General features: G+C 42.3%; 1 protein-coding gene across 1 annotated transcript in view; it reads right to left on the bottom strand.

Annotated features, from left to right (window-relative positions):
• Nucleotides 1-15,013, bottom strand: part of FER (FER tyrosine kinase) — a 409,588-nt gene extending 394,575 nt beyond the window's left edge. The window contains exons 1-2 of the mRNA XM_065406919.1: nucleotides 14,953-15,013; nucleotides 13,063-13,129 (exon numbers count right to left, since the gene is read on the bottom strand). The gene's annotated coding sequence lies outside the window, so the exon portion shown is untranslated. The remainder of the gene's footprint in view (nucleotides 1-13,062; nucleotides 13,130-14,952) is intronic.
• Nucleotides 15,014-17,977: the final 2,964 nt, after the last annotated feature.

The raw sequence follows: 17,977 nt of genomic DNA, 5'->3' as shown, positions 1-17,977 counted from the left end.
TGTCCCTCCCAGACCCGGTGCCCCTTTATCTGGGGGCTGCCCCCTGGCAGTAACCCCTTTCTCTCTCTGGGTCTCCCCTCCCCAGTGAACCCCCACCTCACTAACCCCCACCCCACTCCCTGGGGCAGACTGCAGTATAAGCCACTCATCATAGGCAAGGATGGGTCTGGACCTGCTGCCCCTCTCTGGAACCCAGTGCCTCTCTGGGGCCTTGGACAAGGCCCTGCAGCCTGGGGAGTTGCCAGCCTGGAGCTCCCCAGCCCCTCTGGTCTTTTCCCAGCCCTGCCTCACTCTAGGCACCCTGAGCTTCCCAGAAGCCAGGCCCTTCTCTCTCTGAAGGCAGAGAGAGACTGTTTGGGCTTCTGGCTCGCAGCCTCTTATAGGGACCAGCTGGACCTGATTGGGGCATGGCCCCAGCTGTTACTGCCTTCCCCAATCAGCCCAGGCTTTCCTTCCCAGCCTCAGCCCTCTCCCAGGGCTGGCTTTAACCCTTTCTGGGCCGGAGCAGGTGACCACCCCGCTACAGTAGCCTAAAGTGAGGTCCTGGCCACCACCTTTCCCTCAGCCACCACAGACTGAAACTTGTCTCCCCTCCTCTGGCAACTTGTCCATACACTTTAAAACATTGTCCCAGAGGGAAAAATCATAACATCGCAGCAGAGCCTGCTGATTAGCAATCCGGGGGTGTACTCCAGCACTTGAATAAAGTTTCCTTCCAAAAAGATCAGGCTTTCATCCTTTTATTTTAAGGTAGATGCTTGCTGATGCGCTCTCTTATTGACAGCTGAAACCACCAAAGACCCCAGGGGAGAAGGCATGGAACGTTTAAACCCCTGCAAAGGAACATAATACCCACTCATTTCTTTTAGCTGTAGGCAACAGGAAAACACAGGTTGACCCAGCATTTTAGTGGGCTCCAGAATAGTTTCACTTATTGGAAGCGCCACTTGAGAAGGTTCCACGGATCCCAAGGTATCACCTAATCTGTGAGACCTCTCTTGAACCCCTTCCACCTGAATATCTAAGGTGAAAGCCACCCTCTTTAGAAGGTCCTGGTGGCCCTATAATCATACAGTGGAGGTACAGAACCCTTTGACACAACAGCCTCATCTGGTAATGAGGAAGAAGCCAAGGCTGTCTGAGATGGAACTCCCTCCAATTCTTCCAAGGGGGAAATTTACAGGAACAGATCGCTCCTGTTTGGCACTGAGCCCAGTACTAGGAGCAACTTCTTGCAGGTCTTGACAACACCTACTGCAGAATGTAGAATGAGGAGAGGGCAAAGATGATCTAGAGGCAGGAGGAAACTCCCAAGGGTTCCAATATAGCCATTGATATGGCCCCAAAACCCAATTTCCTCCTGACCAAGAGTGTCTACCAGCTGGCCAACATGGAGCTTCCACTGGGTATCAGGGTGGAAACCCTTCAGAGCAAAGTGGTGGCTTACATGGCGTGACCATGACATATATGAACCTACTTATAACTCAGACTATGAACCAGAATCATCCAACCAGGGAAGTGCAGCTTCTGTTGGTGTCTGGAATCCAGGGAAGATGGCTTCAGTGAAATCATTGACTATTTACTTATCAACAGCACCATACAATGGAGGCACCACAGTAACTGCTGGTGCCCACCGAACCAGGCGCTAAACTCCAGTGGCCAGAAAATCCTCATGAGTACCAAGCAAGAAGATTCCAATATTGCCAGCGAAGTCGGCACCAAGACGCTCAGCAGACCACGTATTGCAGCATATGCTTCAGGTGTTGTCAGCATCGGTACAGACTCCTTTTGCTGCTGAGGCAACAAAGACAGAACCACAGAGCTAGATGGGGCTGCCCTAGAGGTTGATCTCAATGGGGCAGCATCAGACTCAATGACTTTGTCTGAGGACCTGCATGCGCATAACTTAGCCTTAAGTGCACCCTACCCTTTTTCTCCACATGCTTGCTGTGGACCTCGATCTCTTAGACACTGCATCTTTTGATGTTGTCTTCTGACAACAGACATGCTCAGTACACACTGAGGGTGGACACATGGCTGCCTCCCTTAGAAGGTCTTTTAATCTGAGCTCCCTGTCTCTTTTAGTTCTGGGCTTAAAGTTCCTGCAGATTTGGCACCTCTCTCTGATGTGAGCTTCACCTAGGCACTTCAAGCACCTGAAGTACAGGTCACTAACTGGCATCAGACTCTTGGCATCACAGAGCTTGAAGCCCGGGAAATGAGGCATGTCCCAGCACCGGACTCCGGTACCCAAACTGCAGGAATCACAGAGTACAAAAAATACAGCAGAAAAAGGAAACCTAACATTAAAAACTATCCTATTACTAAAGCTATGATCAAGTACAACTATATACACAACACTAACAATAAGAGAAAACTTGCAATAGCAAGGAACAATTCCCCAAGAACCATAATGGGCAATAAGAAAGAACTGAAGGGGATGGGGAACGACTCTACTCTTCTTACCATTGCACAACAGCATGAGGTAGCACAATACGCATACACTTCCCCAACAAGCATTGCTGAGGGAAAAATCTCTCACTGAACGCACACACCCCTGAAGTGGAATGGACACATGGTATCACTCAAAGAAGATGACCATCTTAGCAGCAGCATTTTTAATGGACTTAAGGGAAAGAAGGCTGCAGGTAGCAAAACCAGAGGACAGGAATACATAGAATCATTGGGTTAAAAGAAACCGCAAGGGTTATCTAGTCTAACCCCCTGCCAAGATGCAGGGAAAAAATAAAGTTTGTGAGGCACATAGATACTGTGGTAATGGAGGCCATGCAAGTACCTAGAATAGCTAGTTAGAGAAGGTTGAAGGAGTTAAAAATACAAGATAAGGTCCTAGACCATAGCTTAAGTGATGTGGAGTGGGAAGTGAGGCTGGCTCTTACAAATATTATGTATGAAGAAGAGACAAGGCTTGGACATAACCTGGATGTATAGGTGTAGATGCAAGCTAAATTGATATGTTATATTTAAACAGATATGAAAATGTCCACTTACAAAGTTGTACCAGTTTAACATTATACTTCTAGTTAAATTGGTTGAACTTCATTGTTTAGACAGCTGGTGTGAATGGGAGGGGAGAGTGTTGTACATGGTGCTAGAGAGAGGGCGAACAGACTATTTTATAGTTCTGTGCATATTCTTTTTTTCATCAGGACACAAAGAGCTATAGGACAGGAGTTGAGATCCAAATAGACAATATTCAATAATCCTTTCAGGTAACATTGTTACACTCTAGCAACTAAATATATTTTATTATGGAACAAGTGTGAAACTCCCATTTCTAACTGACCAAAAATAGAAAACACTCTAGAAATGATACTTATTTTACAGTCATAATGGAGTACTAGCAGCTGTACAACAGATAAGGAAAAGAATATATATGCAAAGGTTGTGAGCATTACAAAAGTCACCACCACTGTAACGGGCATCTTCACTGGATGCAGACGCCCTTGCTAGAAACCCCAACTGTGACTGGGACCCCACTGTGGCAGGCACGGTACACACACAAACACACAGACACACACAAAGAGTAAGAGACGGTCTGTGCCCCCAAGAGTTTACAAATGCAAGATAGTGGCGAGTTTGTTTCCAGCTCCCACATCACAAATATATTTCAAAAAAGAAGCCACCAAACCACCATTAGATGAGAAAAAAAAGTTACTTACCTGTACAGTAACTGTTGTTCTTTGAGATGTGTTAAAGGATGGGGCTACCCTGATCCCCTTTCAGTTCCTTCACACAGGAATCTTGATGCCATTAGACTCTGAAACAGCAGGGAAGTAGGGTGGTTCATGGAATATATACACGCACAACACATCCAAAGAATAGTTACTGTACAGGTAAGTAACCTGTTCTCTCTCCTTCCAGCAACTGCACACATATACATTCCATTTCAGGTGATTTCCAAGCAGTACTCCTTAGGTGGCTGGAAATTCAGCGTCTATTTGGATGGACAAGAAATGAAAAACAGATTCCCCAAAGTCAGCATCAGCTCTGGAAGCTACTCTGAGGGCATAATGTCTAGCAAAAGCCCTCCAGATGTCCACGTTTTGGATGTTATTCAAAAAGGCCACAGAAATATCTTGAGCTCTGACGGAATCAGCAATTTTTTCTCAAGAGGTGATATATTAGTCAGATTGTAACAAGACCTGATACAGATCAAAATTATCTGTGCAGAAATTGCTTGGTCTCTCATTCTTTCTGCATACACAATATAAAAAATTGGTAGAGAAATCATTTGCTTCAGACAGATTTTAGTTAAAAATGGAGTGTGAGGTCTTAAAAAACTCTCTTTGTGTAAGACTGCATAAGGAGTCTGAGTTTAAGCCAGAAGGGACCACAAGATCATCTAATCTGACCTCCTAAATATCACAGGCCACCACCATCACACACAAACTAAACCCAACTGAAATTAGACCAATGCATTACAGCCCATAGGAAACTAGACTATTGTCTGCCACAGGCAGAGAATAGGAGGGACCGAGGTGCATCAGTGCTCGAGGCCCGCATAATGGCAGGGAAATGATTAAGTGACATATACCCAGATAATCCTGGCAAATGACCAGAATACATATGCTCCAAAGGCAGGCAAAAAAAAACCAAAGTCTAGGGGGAAATTCCTTCCCAACCCCACATACAGCAATGAGTTAGACCCTGAGCATGAGCAAGAACCAGCCAGCCAAGCACCTGAGAGAAAGAATGCTTGGCACCACCTCGAAGGCTGACATACCCCACCCACTATCCTATCTCCAGCTGTGGCCATCCCTGATGCTTCAGAGAAAACACAAAAAAACCCCACCCAGAATGCGGGGATGGGAGGAGGGGATTCCTTCCTGATGCTGCCAGTGGCTGGCTGAAACCCTGAAGCACGAGTTTTAGGGACATAAACTGGAAGTGAGCCCCCTATCATCCAATCACACTCAAATTGGTCCACCTGTCTCTTAAAACTAAGTTGCTTGCCCCCACAACTCCTATTGGGAGGTGTGATACATGAAGGGGGGGAGGCTGGAGGAGTAGATCCCTTTGATGGACACCCAGCCAGCCAGTTAGCTGTAAAATCCCTCTTGGTCTGTTCTCTGCTTGCTTTACCCGTAAAGAGTTAACAAGCCCACAGGTAAAACAAAAGGAGTGGGAAGGTAGAACTTTTTAAAATCGGGAAAGAAACTTTCCTTTTGTCTGTTGTTCTCTGGGCTGCAGGGACACGGAGCAGTAATGCTGTAACCAGCTTTAAGCCAGGTATGATTATAGACTATCAATTCATACCTCGAACCTACTTATCTGGAGCCTCTTTTTTAAGACCAGGATTGGATTTTTGGTATCCTAAGAGGTTTGTGCACATGTTGTTTGATTAGCTGAGAGCCACAGCTAATTTCCTTTGTTTTCTCTCTCAGGTTTTCCCTGGAGGGAGGGTGAAAGGGCTTGAGGGTACTCCACAGGGACGAATTCCCAAGTGCTCCTTCCTGGGTTCAAAGGTGTTTTTTTTTGTTGCATCTGGGTGGTGGCAGCGTTTACCAAGCCAAGGTCAGAGAAAAGCTGTATCCTTGGGAGTGTAATACAAGTCTGGAGTGGCATGTAGTAATTTTTAAAATCCTTGGGGGCCCCCACTTATGCACTCGGAGTGACAGAGCGGGGATTCAGCCTTGACAGGAGGCTGTTCCACAACAACATCCCTCTGATGGTTAGAAACTATCATCTAATTTCCAGCCTGAATTTGTCATGGTCACCATAAGAGCTTGTAGCTCTCCTGCTCTCTTCTCCAATGTTATTGCTACCAAGAAAGCCATCTTAGCAGACAATGAAATAGAAGAGCGATCAACGGTTCAAATGGGTGACCCATGAATCTTGTCAAAACTACGTTAAGGTACTAGGAAGGGATGAGTTCACAAATAGGTGAGCTAATCCTCATTAAACCCCTTAAATATCTCCCAGACATGAGATATGAGAAAAATCAATAATCTTTTAACAGGATTGGGCTTATTTCAAGGGGGATTTAGCATAATGAAGGTTCTGAACTGGAAGGAATGTATTAGTGATAATACTGATGGAAAAAAATAGAAAAAATAAATTTTTCATTCTTCTCCTTAATATCTTCACTAATGGGAAACAAGCAAGCAGCAACAAACAGAAAGAAAATGAGACTCAGTAGCCAAATTAAAAATAATTCTGAATCTTTATTTTACTACTGACAGTGGCACCCTCACCCCAATTAGGCATCTCAAGATGTCTGAAGGTTCAGTTTATCTGTAGTGAGTGAGGGGAGTGATGACAAGAGAGATCCCTTGCAAATATCTTTCACTGAAGCAGATGTCCTCTCTGTTCAGGAAATAGCAATGTTGTGAAAAAAGCCTCATTACCCTCAAGACACCATTTTACCTAATGCTTCACAATCCTCTAAGATACATCTCATCCACTCTGACACACGTTTTCCATAATTTTCACTCTTTCCTTTTCAAATGAAAGGAAACAAAGAAGTGGTCTTCTAGATTTGTCATGTTTCAAGTGCTCTTTTATGCAGGACACACAACAAAAAATTCATTCTTGAGACTTGTCAACGGAAGCGTCTATTTTTGGAATAAACTCTGATACTGTTTTAAAGACCATCTTATCATCATGAAGCACACAGTGAGGCTCTTCCGCAGTAAAGCCATAAGTTCTGAAAATCATCTAGCAGATATCATTGTGACTAAGAAACAGGTTTCGATAGACTGAAAATAAGAATATTACCAGAAGCTTTTTCCAGAAGCTTTGGGGGGGGGGGTGTTGTTTTTTGGGGGGGGAAGAGGGGGTTGTCTCTTTGTTTTGTCTAAGATCGGGGGTAGAGTCTGTTCCAGTATCTGGCAAACAGTTGGGATGCAGAGTCCCTTTTTGAAGAGAAAAGCATTTGAATCACTTCCTCCAAGCACACAACCTGGGCTAGAATTTTCCTCCCAACCGCCAAGCAATTAGATTTAGAGAACTGACATTAGGTTGTAATACTTGATCCTAAGACAGAAAGTTTGGTCTCTTTAGGAGTGAAATAACGGATCCTACTCCCAGAAAAAATATAGGTATGGTTTGGTGTTTTGCCAGTTTGTAAAGAGATCTGCTAACAGCAAGCCCAGAAGATTAGCAACACCTCCCTATGAAGAAAGCATTCTTTTCTGATAGGGACATGGTGACCAACAAGATATTCCATATGTATTCTCCGTCCCAACATTGTCCATTGTGTTCATCCTTTTTTCCAGATAGCATCGGGTATTCCCCACCATTAGTTTGGGCTCCTGGATCACTAGAAGATAGAGATGATTGTACTGGGAACCTGCACTCCACAAGCAAGGTTCAAGAAGGTGCAAGTTCGGGTGCATAACATCAATTGCTGTACACTTTTGGTATGCACGTGCCAAAGATGGTATTACAATGCATGAAACCCAGGAGAAGTTGAAAAGAGTATAATCATGACAATCCTATTTTTGAATAGCTGGTCAATCCTTGTTTGAATTTTGTCACACCATTCAACTATCAGCAAAGTTCCTGTCTATGAGATATTATTTCTACTTCAAAGTGAGAGTTACATGATGGGCATAGTGAACTCTATACAAGTTCAAAATAACACCATGCACTCACATATTTTTGAGCACTTTTTATATTACTTCTCAGCTTCCTAGAATAATAATGCTTAGATAAGAATGAAGGAGTAAATATAGGTTGTCACGGTTACCAGATATGAATGAAGGAGTAAATATAGGTTGCACAGTTGCACTCGGCGAGAGCCCAGGAAGGGACGTCAACCAGGTGTCAGGCCTCGGACCTTTAGCTCTCCTTGGGCAGAATTCTGCAATTCATCCACTCTCAGAGCAGGACCTGAGTTCAGCCCCCCGAGTATCAACCCTGGCTACCTCAACAGCATTTGGACCTGCAAGCCCCTTTTCTCCAGGCCAAAATATAAGAAACAAAACAAAACCAGAGTCCTACACACTTATTTCCTTCCTGAGCTTAAACCTCTCTATTTATAGCACTGGTGGGTCTGTTTTATTCCTCATTTCTGACTTAAGAGAAAGAGCCTGAACTGCTTGCAACCTTATCACTTTGTCTCTGACTGAGAGCTTGTCTTCACTACCGGGGTAAGTCAACCTAAGTTACCCTACTCTGGCTATGCTATTCATGTAGCTGGAGTCAACGTAGCTTAGGTCGACTTACCCTGCTGTCTACACTGCATTGCGTCGACGGGAGATGCTCTCCGGTCGACTTACCTTCACTAGACCCGCTAAATTGACACCCGCTGCATCGATTGCAGCAGTGTCGATCTCCCCAGTAGCAAAGACAAGCCGAGTCTTCCGAGCTTGCCAGTTATTTCACTGACACACCCAAGGCCACCTCTCCCAGCTCACCCAAAAACCCCTCCTTTTCTAGGTTTAGATTTTAGATCTCCTTTGATCCCAGGTTTAGGCTTGGAAAGAGTAAAGCCTCCTAATCTGGATGGAGCCAGAATATCTCCCTCCCCACACAAACTGATGGCCCAGCTATCAGCTACCTTATCTCCTCTGGAACAGAGTACCTGAGGCTGACTTTAAATGGGTCATTGGTTTCCTTTTCCTCCTCAGTTCTGTAAAAACCCTTTATAGCCTCCTCTGACTTTACGTATTCAAACAGGCAGCAATAAACAACTGAACAGAGAAACAGATTCATACATAATATATATAAAAAATAATATAGGCATTTTTCCAATTACTAATATAGGTGTCCTACACTACCACCATCAATACCCATGGGGCAGGAGTGAGGAGAGGAAGACAGCGATGTTTCAAATAGGCAAGCTTCAGTTATTAATGGTCTTTATGGGCTATGTACATAAAACTCAGCCTAATCTACTGAAATTACAAGATCTCCAGAGCACATTACAGCAAGAATTGAGGATGTCTCCATCCTGAAGTTTATCATTTTTGTGAAAACATTTGAATTGCTTCAGATCTAAAACTGCATAGCCTCTACTTCTTTTCTTTTATTCAATGGAAGAAAATGGAACAGAATACTTGACACTGGAGAAGGAAGTGGAAGATGTGGTCTCATAAACCAAAGTGGATTATCAGAGTGAGATTTTGAGAAGAGAACCTGCACAAGTACCTGGTAACTGTTTTCTTCCATAGTTTTGGTTCCAGTATTTATTGCACTTATAAAGTTGCACCTCTCTGGGTACACAACTGTTTTAGCTAGAACAAAACCACAGCTATGATGTCAATTGAGGGTTTGAACTCTCTTTTGCCTGCCCTATAAGGAAGTGTTAAACTGCATTTTTAGATTTGTTGGACTTGTACACTACTACCTTCACCAACACAGTTGTATTCCTGTGAAGTTGGAGGAACAAAAGATCTGCTCAAAGTGTGTGTCTGAATTCCAGAGCACAGCCACCAGTGACATAGAGCCACAGAACTGTCAGGCATGCCTTGAACAGTAAGGCACATATCACATCACAAAAGCACCCTCTATGAAAGATGAAGCCATGAAACTCATTGTTTGTGGGGTCAATGGTCTTCAGGACATCACGCTAGTTCATGGATGCTCTAGCCACTGGTAGCTGTTGCAGGGTCTCCGGGTGCAATTGCACCCACAGAAATCAGGCCCAGATGTGCACAACTCACATGGCTGAGAGCACAGCTGGCACCAAGGTCCCACTCTGCCTGCCAAACTCATGGCAGCTCCTCTCAATGTCATGGACTAAAGAAATCCAGGAGCCAGCAAGGAGGAGCAATGCAGGCTGGTTCTCCTTGTCTGGCACGGAACAGAGCTACTGAGTGGAGTGGGAGCCTGTAACACTGCCACTGAGTCAGGGGTGCCTTGTCCTTGTGCTCCTGCCCATTCTGGGCTCCAATGCCAACGTTCTCCTGGGGACCCCAGGGGAAGGGGCAAGCAAGGCTAGATGTGGGACAGAGAGGAAGACCATAAAATCCTTTCCCCCAAGGAAGCCTCCAGACAACAGGGAGAAGTAAGGAGCAGGGGGATCAGGGAGGCATGGCAGGGACTCATAGGAGCAGATGATAAGGGGGGCTCCCTCAAGAACTGAAGTTCCTGGGAGCAGGTGGGTGTAGGGGTTCATGTGGGAAAGGTACTGGCTGCAGCTTTTCTGGGATTTCTGTTATAATAATCATAATTAAACCTTCTTACACTGAACTGCATACAAGCGCTGTACAAGAGTTTTGCAGAATCAGTCTCTTGTACAGTAGCATATGTATACAATTGTAGCAGCACAGCAGGAGTAAGTCCAGTGTAAAGAGACTGGATTATGATTACCGTTTATTATGTCTCTACCTGACTACATAGTAAAGATTTCATAGCTGCTTTAAGTGTTCATCAACTAATGCGAAATTACAGTGAAATACCAGGTAGAAATACCCTGGAGCTACCAGACTGGACCCTCTCTGACCCCTCCCCTTCCCCCACATCCCTGTGCAGAGGGCAGCAATTCCACAGGCGTGGACCCTCTCTGACACATCCCATCCCCTCCCTATTTATTCTTCATTATGAAAATAGGTCTACACTACCATCTAGATGTCATTATAATCAAGTGGCATTTTAAAAATTCCTGGAATTACTTTGACATATGTATCTTCAGTAAAAGGAGATGAAAAACACTTTGCTCATGAAACCTGAATCATCTTTATTAGTAAATAAAATTGGAACATAAAGTGGGGAAGGTATATATTGGCTTCAAAGTCAATTGTATCATCTATGCCAGATTAGCAGTTACTAGGTACTAGCGTTCATACCTAAACTTCAAAGGAACTGAGAGTATAAATGACAGACCCTTAGATGAGAGGATTGGAATACAGTCTCACTGACAGTTAGAACCTCAGGCAAAGGGATGTTGGGGGGAAAGGCAGAGCCCATAATAGATAGAAAGACAGACACAGAATGCTTGAACTATCATCTCCAATTTACTAAAACTGGAACTATAAAGGTTTAACCTACCTACCTTAGGTGTTGCCTACCCTGTATACTAGATATGATGTTATTCCATTTGCCTTGGATTTAATTCAATTTACTAATAAGCTACAATTTACTAATAAACTTCAAAACTTCGTAACCTGAGTGGCACTGTGATCCTATGTGCCAGGTCACAATACACGGAGTAGGGCTCAGCTTCGTGGGACAGGAGCCACTGCTGCAGGGTAAGTTCTCTCTCCAGCATCCTCCCCTTCACACCAGCTTGTAATTACAATTGCAGTGCTGAGGCAAAGGGTGCTGCTGCAAGTGGTTGGTGCCCTCTGGGCAGTATATGTAGGAATAGGCAATGGCAGAGTGCACACACAGAATTGGGAGCCTGCATCCTCCCCTAGCTCTAGCAAAGCATATGGCCAACAGGATGGCTTGCACTGAAGGTCCTGTTGCTGTAAAGTCCCTGTTCAGGGACTTATCTACTTTCTTGTTCATTGCAACTTCTGAGGAAGAATTCCACTAACAACATCTTTAACCAGTGAACCCATCTTAGCATCACCCTTACAAAAATTAATATGGAATCCTTAATCTCCTGAATTAAGTTAAATATTGATGATCTGTTGTTTAATTGTTTGTCCTTATCTTGGAATCCTTTTCTAAATCAAGTGAAGAACAGAGTAAGAATTCCTGCTTTTCTTCAAAGGAGAGGTATTTCCTGGGGTCTTTAGATTTGCATTTGCTTGGATGGGTTACATAGGCTGGACACCAATGATACTTTGTTACTTTCCTTTTTGTGGCTTCACATCCATCTTGAGGAAAGACCCTTCCCATGTGCCATGGTCAGTGTTCCTAATCAGGCTCTAATATTTCACCCTCCACAAGACGCAGGACAAGAGAGACTTTATGTAGAGGTTGCTCTAATGGAAACATTTTTATTCAATCTTAAAATACTGACAGTCTCTCGTTAATGAAAAAATTACTTAAAGAAGTTTAGCATTATTAAATCCAATTTACTTTTTATTTATATTTGCTTTCATTGTCAAAGTTGAGAATATATTTTTTTTAAAATAACTGTCCTTTTCATTTGATTATAGTCATTTCTGACTCTATAATTAGGGACCTACTAAATTCAGTTCATTTTGGTCAATTTCAAGGTCATAGGATTTTAAAAATTGTAAATTTCATGATTTCAGCTATTTAAACCTGAAATTTCACAGTGTTGTAATTGTAACGGTCTTAACCCAAAAAGGAGTTGGGGGGGGCACCACAAATTGTAGGGGGTATTGCAGTACTACTACCCTTAGTTCTGCGCTGCTGCTGGCGGCAGCGCTGCCTTCAGAGCTGGGCAGCTGGAGAGCAGCAGCTGCTGGCCAAGAGCCCAGCTCTGAAGGCAGAGCCACCGCCAGCAGCAGAACAGAAGTAAGGATGGTATGTTATGATATTGCCACCTTTATTTATGCACTGCTGCCTGCAGAGCTGGGCCCTAAGTAAGCAGCTGCCACTCTCCAGCCGCCCACCTCTGAAGGCAGCAGCGCAGGAGTAAGAGTGGCATGGTATGGTATTGCCACCATTGCTTCTGCACTGCTGCTGGCAGGGCGCTGCCTTCAGAGCTGGCCACCCGGCCAAAAGTCACCTTCTCTGGCCGCCCAGCCAGAGAGAAAGGGTGACAATACCACAACTCCCCTAAAATAACCTGCGACCCCCTGCAACTCCCTTTTGGGTCAGGACCACCAATTTGAGAAATGTTGGTCATCCCCGTGAAATCTGTATAGTATAGGGTAACAGTACACAAAAGACAAAATTTCACGGTCTGTGATGTATTTTTCATGGCCGTGAATTTGGTAGGGCCCTGCTCATTTGTTTCAGAAGTTACAAGATGTGTAGCGAACGAGACAGTTGAATGTTGCCCTGGAGAAGTGGATTCTACACCTCTGCCATAGAATTCCTATGTGATGCTGGGTAAGTCATTTACACCAAACTTTTCACAGGTTGTCACTAGCTGTGTGTTCCCTCTGGAGTCTGATTTGCAGATGTGCTGAACACTCACATATGAAGTGCTACATAATGCTAAGTATTCTGAGAATTCTAGTCTTGGGCATCTCAAAATGGGAATCCAAAAATGGTGCACATTTTTACCTTAATGTATCCTTGCCTCAGTTCCCCATCAGTAAAATGTGGATACTACCCTCTCTTCACAGGTGTGCTGTTAAAATAAATAAATGTTTTCAAGCAATCAGATAGTACAGCAATGAGAATCATGGAAAAGCCCATAAGAAAATTAACAGTTCTGTATCCAGACAAGGGTTTGAACAGTGTGCAGGGGAAAAAAGTCATATACCACTTTTTAACAATGAGAACAAAATATTAAATTTCCAACCTATGCACAGACTGAAGCAGGGGTCCTAGGGGAAAAAATAGTATTTAATTGCAGGATCACATACTATCATAATTCATAAGCACAGGGGACCAAATTAAGGCCAACCTTAATGTTCTTTTTACATAGCTTTTTGGTATATTAAACAATGCAAGGTAGAATCCTTCTGCTATACATCATGATATATTCTCCTGCCCCTCCACAAAGAAAATAACCATACCATTTGGCACTTCTTTTCACCCCAGAAAGGATTAGTAAGGATGGCACATGAAGAAACTGAGGTACAATTCTACATGGATCAGGCCAGTACAGCAGTCCCCCCAGTTTTGTGATCACAAAAAATACAATTAACCCACAAAAAAATAATTTTTTTAGTGGTTAGATTAAAATTTTCAAGGCCAGAAAGGAATATTATGGCCATCTATGATGACCTTCTGTATAATGTAAAGCTGATCACCATAACTTTAAGACATACCCATGGCAACTATGAAGACTTCCTGGCATACACTGAAAAATAAGTCTGATGCACCTTTATTTGCATAAGCTGGCTAGTGACAGGTTCAACTATTAGAAGGCAGTTAGAAATTAGAAAGGTTGGATTCTGCCTTCAGTGTGCCAGAGGAGCACTGAAAAAGGAATTGGAGACCTGCACAGCATACAGCAACTACAGAGTCAAAGTGAGGTAAGAAGCATCCTGTAGAATACGTAGTTTAAATAACTGTTTGAATGTCTAGGTTAGCAATGGTACAAGCATTGATATGTATGCTGAAGCATAGAAAAATGTCATTTTTATAATTAGTTTTAACTTAAAAACGTCAGAATGGCCAGATTAGGTCAGACTATCTAGCCCCCTATCCTGTCTTCCGACAGTGGGTGACCCCTGGTTCTTGTGTTATGTGAAGGGGTAAGCAACACTTCCTTATTCACTTTCTCCACACCATTCATATAAGCCAGAATTGCCTCTGGAGCCTTTTTAAAAAGTCAGCATTACATTAGCTATCCTTCAGTCATCTGGTACAGAGGCTGATGTAAGTGATGGGTTACATACCAGTTAGTAGTACTGCAACTTCATATATGAGTTCCTTCAGAACGCTTGGGTGACTATCATTTGGTCCCAGTGACTTATTACTGCTTAATTTACCTATTTGTTTTTTACCTTTCAGATGAAATAATAGGTTCATTCTCAGGAGTGAGTTACAACCTCACTAATTACACTTTTACTGGATCATATAAAGCTTTCTCCCACTGTCTAGCAACTATAATTGAACATGGTGGACACACTGTGTTTCATCATTTTTCCATTTTAAAAATATAGGAAATTACAAAACATTTTAAAAGTTGAGATTTTACAACAAGCCATTCAAATGTTATGATGTTAGAAACTTAAGGTTGACAGTGCAACCTTACCTATATCTCCTTATGTACAATCACGATAGTCTTAGGTGATCATATCATATTTTTTCTAGAGGACCCGTGCCTCATCAGTACAGAAGTTTGATAATGCTCAGTGAACGAGACTGCCGTTCAGTATTTTTCCTTCATGCACTGTGAACCACCATATACATCATTTACCATTCAAACATTGCATCAAATAGAGTTTGGGGGGGGTTTGTTTTAACTCTTTCATTAGAGATTTCTCTATGGTGCCTCACCTGAATTTTTCTGACATCCTGGTGAGAGTGGGAATTTGCATTATCCCCATTTCACTTATATAAAGCTCAGGCACAGAGAAACTAAGTCTGAAGATGAGGCAAAAACAGAACATTAAGCTTCTTTGGGGTGATCCATAACACCATTCATCCTATTCCAAGAGACCTATTACATTCATTATATACACCATATGGTTTTTGCAATGATTGAAGAGAGGCTGTTATAGCTACCAGCTTCACTGAGCATACAACTGCATTAAGTGAGGCCACAGACCAATTCACTATACAGGCTTGCCTCATTCCCTGTCAAACAATCTGACTGAAACAGATTGTCCTATGGTTATAAAACAAAGTATGTGGCTATAAAGTAAAAAACATAATACTCAAGAAGTCAAAGCTACAGACAGCTTTCGTTTTCTGAAGAGTGCTTCACAGTGAAAACTTAACATTCCTTTAATATAGGTTTATCTTGTATGAAATTGCATATACATGCTTTGCTTCTTTGTCATGGTCTATAAATAAATCACACTTGTTCTGGATTATCCAATGAAGTATTGCTTATAAATCAAGACGATAAACAGCCTAAACTGGCTTGCCCTCACAATACAATACATTGAAGCCAGAAAGGCACGGGAGAGAATATAATCTGAATTTCACTCTATCCCAAAAAGTAATTGTGACATCAGTTTAAGGAAATCCTACAACCTAGGCTTGAGAAAGTCTACTTGCCCAAGACAAACAGGAAAAGTTAACTTGCACAAAGCAAGCAGGAATTTGGAGTGGGTGAAGAGAGAGCCAGTGAACAGAGGGGGCATATGATTTTAAGAGTGTAGGTAAGCAATTTAGATATTAAAATAATGCTGAACATTTAAGTAGTTTGATGTATACTGAACAACATTCATATAGGACATTGAGATTAGACCAGTGATACTTAAGACTGAGGTTAATGTGTCTCCCGCAGCTCTTTGTGGCACGTAATATTCAAACACTGTGTGATTTAATTAACCAATCTAAATTATTAACTAATCAGGATGCTTTTCCTATGTTATTAGCTAATTGAGGAATACTTGGTCAGTCATTTTGCTGTGAGAATAATTATATATAGAGAAAGAGTAAATGAAACAATGAATTCACACTACTGTGGCTCCTCTGGGTAATGTTGATCACTAATCTGGCTCCTGAAGCACTGAGGTCTGAGTATCACTGGATTAGACCAACATGCAAAATAAATACTCATTACTGCAAGGGCCATATAGGAAAATATTTTTAGAATTAGTTTTTTATGCCATGTAAGAATTATTATCCCTTACCATAGAGATATTCTATTTTCATACCTTTAAAAGAAAACTTCCAAAGCCCAGAAAAAAAGGGTGGAATGATTTAAGTGAGCACTCTGCACTGGCCTAACTCGGCTTCTGAAGTCAATGGTAAAACTTCCAAATATGGGAAGATTTTCAAAATGCAATTCACTTCTGAAAAGTGCTTCAGTAGAAATGGCAGTGGGATTCCAGATCTAGTCTCTAACTTCAAGATTCACTTTACATGAATCATCAAGAGCTTTTTTTAAAAGTTTTTTCTCGTAACTGCCAGTTCCGCAAATAGTCAGATATAAACTGGGATCTTTCTAGATCAGGCATCACTAGAAAAACATTACGGAGCCCAATTTCTCTATAGAAACATCCAACAGCAGAATTTGGTCCTGCAATGGCAAAATAATTAATAATTCCAACAATGTGCAATCCAGAAAAATCCATCTGAAGTAAAATGTATTAGATATGACATATGAGTATCAGATCTGTTGATTAACAAATATCATATTCAGTTCCATTTGATCATAATCAAATTAAGCAGGGGGAGGTGCATGTTTATCTCAGAAAATACTTTTACTTTCACTATTCTATGTCAGACTTTAAGCAACTTTTTAAATGTTTTTCTTGAATATATATTGAAAAAAATCATATTTATGCATCTTGCTTGTATGAAGTCTCCCTTAGAATTAATCAGAGGCAGGACAGTTGTAAAAAAACAATGTTTTATATAATATTTTTGGACTTCAAGATATACATTTCTAACTGCTTATAGATTATTAAAATTATTTACTCAGCAGTAGCATTGTCAAAGGAAATTTTATTATACAATGTAACAAACTGAAGACCTAAGTATAAGAAAAATCTTTTAGTTTGTAATTAGTACTCCAGTATCTGGAGCTGATTTCACATTGCATTAGGGGAGCACTGTGAGCATGAAGTGTCAATGAAGCCATTGCAAGTGGCATAGGTGCCTCAGCCCAGTGAAAGGAAATCCACTAACAGCACAGTAGGTCCTACTACCACAACCATCCCTAGAGCTTGCCTAAGGGGCATGTCCAGGATTTTCTTGCGCCCTGGTGTCCAAAATCTACTGTAACAGCTCCTTGGCTATTGGCAAGTGGTGCAATCTAGAGCAAGGGTTCTCAAACTGGGGGTCAGGACCTCTCAGGTGGTCGCAAGGTTATTACATGAGGGGTTGCAAGCTGTCAGCCTCCACCCCAAACCCCGCTTTGCCTCCAGCATTTATAATGGTGTTAAATATATTAAAAAGTGTTTTTAATTTATAAGGGGGTCACACTCAGAGGCTTGCTATGTGAAAGGGGTCAGCAGTACAAGTCTGAGAACCACTGATCTAGAGCAGTCCTTAGGAACTAATTTAGAAACGGAAACAGAACAAGAAGCAAAACAGCACAGACAGAGAATGAGAAAAGCACAAAGGGGTTGAAAGCTCCCCCTTGCCTCCAAGTTGCATGGTTGACTATAGGCAGGCAGCCCATCTGAACGAGTCTCTAAACCAGCACAAAACTCTTAAACCAAACCGGCTGCTCTGCCTTCTTATATTTGGTCTGATAGAAAGGAAATGCCCTGCAGGAGAGGACAACACAAGATATCGAAGAGCCTAGTTTTTCCACTTCATTCTTTTAAGCTTAAATGTTATGTTGACAGCAAATTAGAATAGCAATGATGGTCCTAAAAGCTCTCTTCTTCAAAATCCTTTC

This window comes from Emys orbicularis, chromosome 6, assembly GCF_028017835.1.
Source record: "Emys orbicularis isolate rEmyOrb1 chromosome 6, rEmyOrb1.hap1, whole genome shotgun sequence".
Taxonomy (NCBI): Eukaryota; Metazoa; Chordata; order Testudines; family Emydidae; genus Emys; species Emys orbicularis.
The sequence above is the reverse complement of the archived record's forward strand: the minus strand, read 5'-3'. Positions and strand labels throughout refer to the sequence as shown.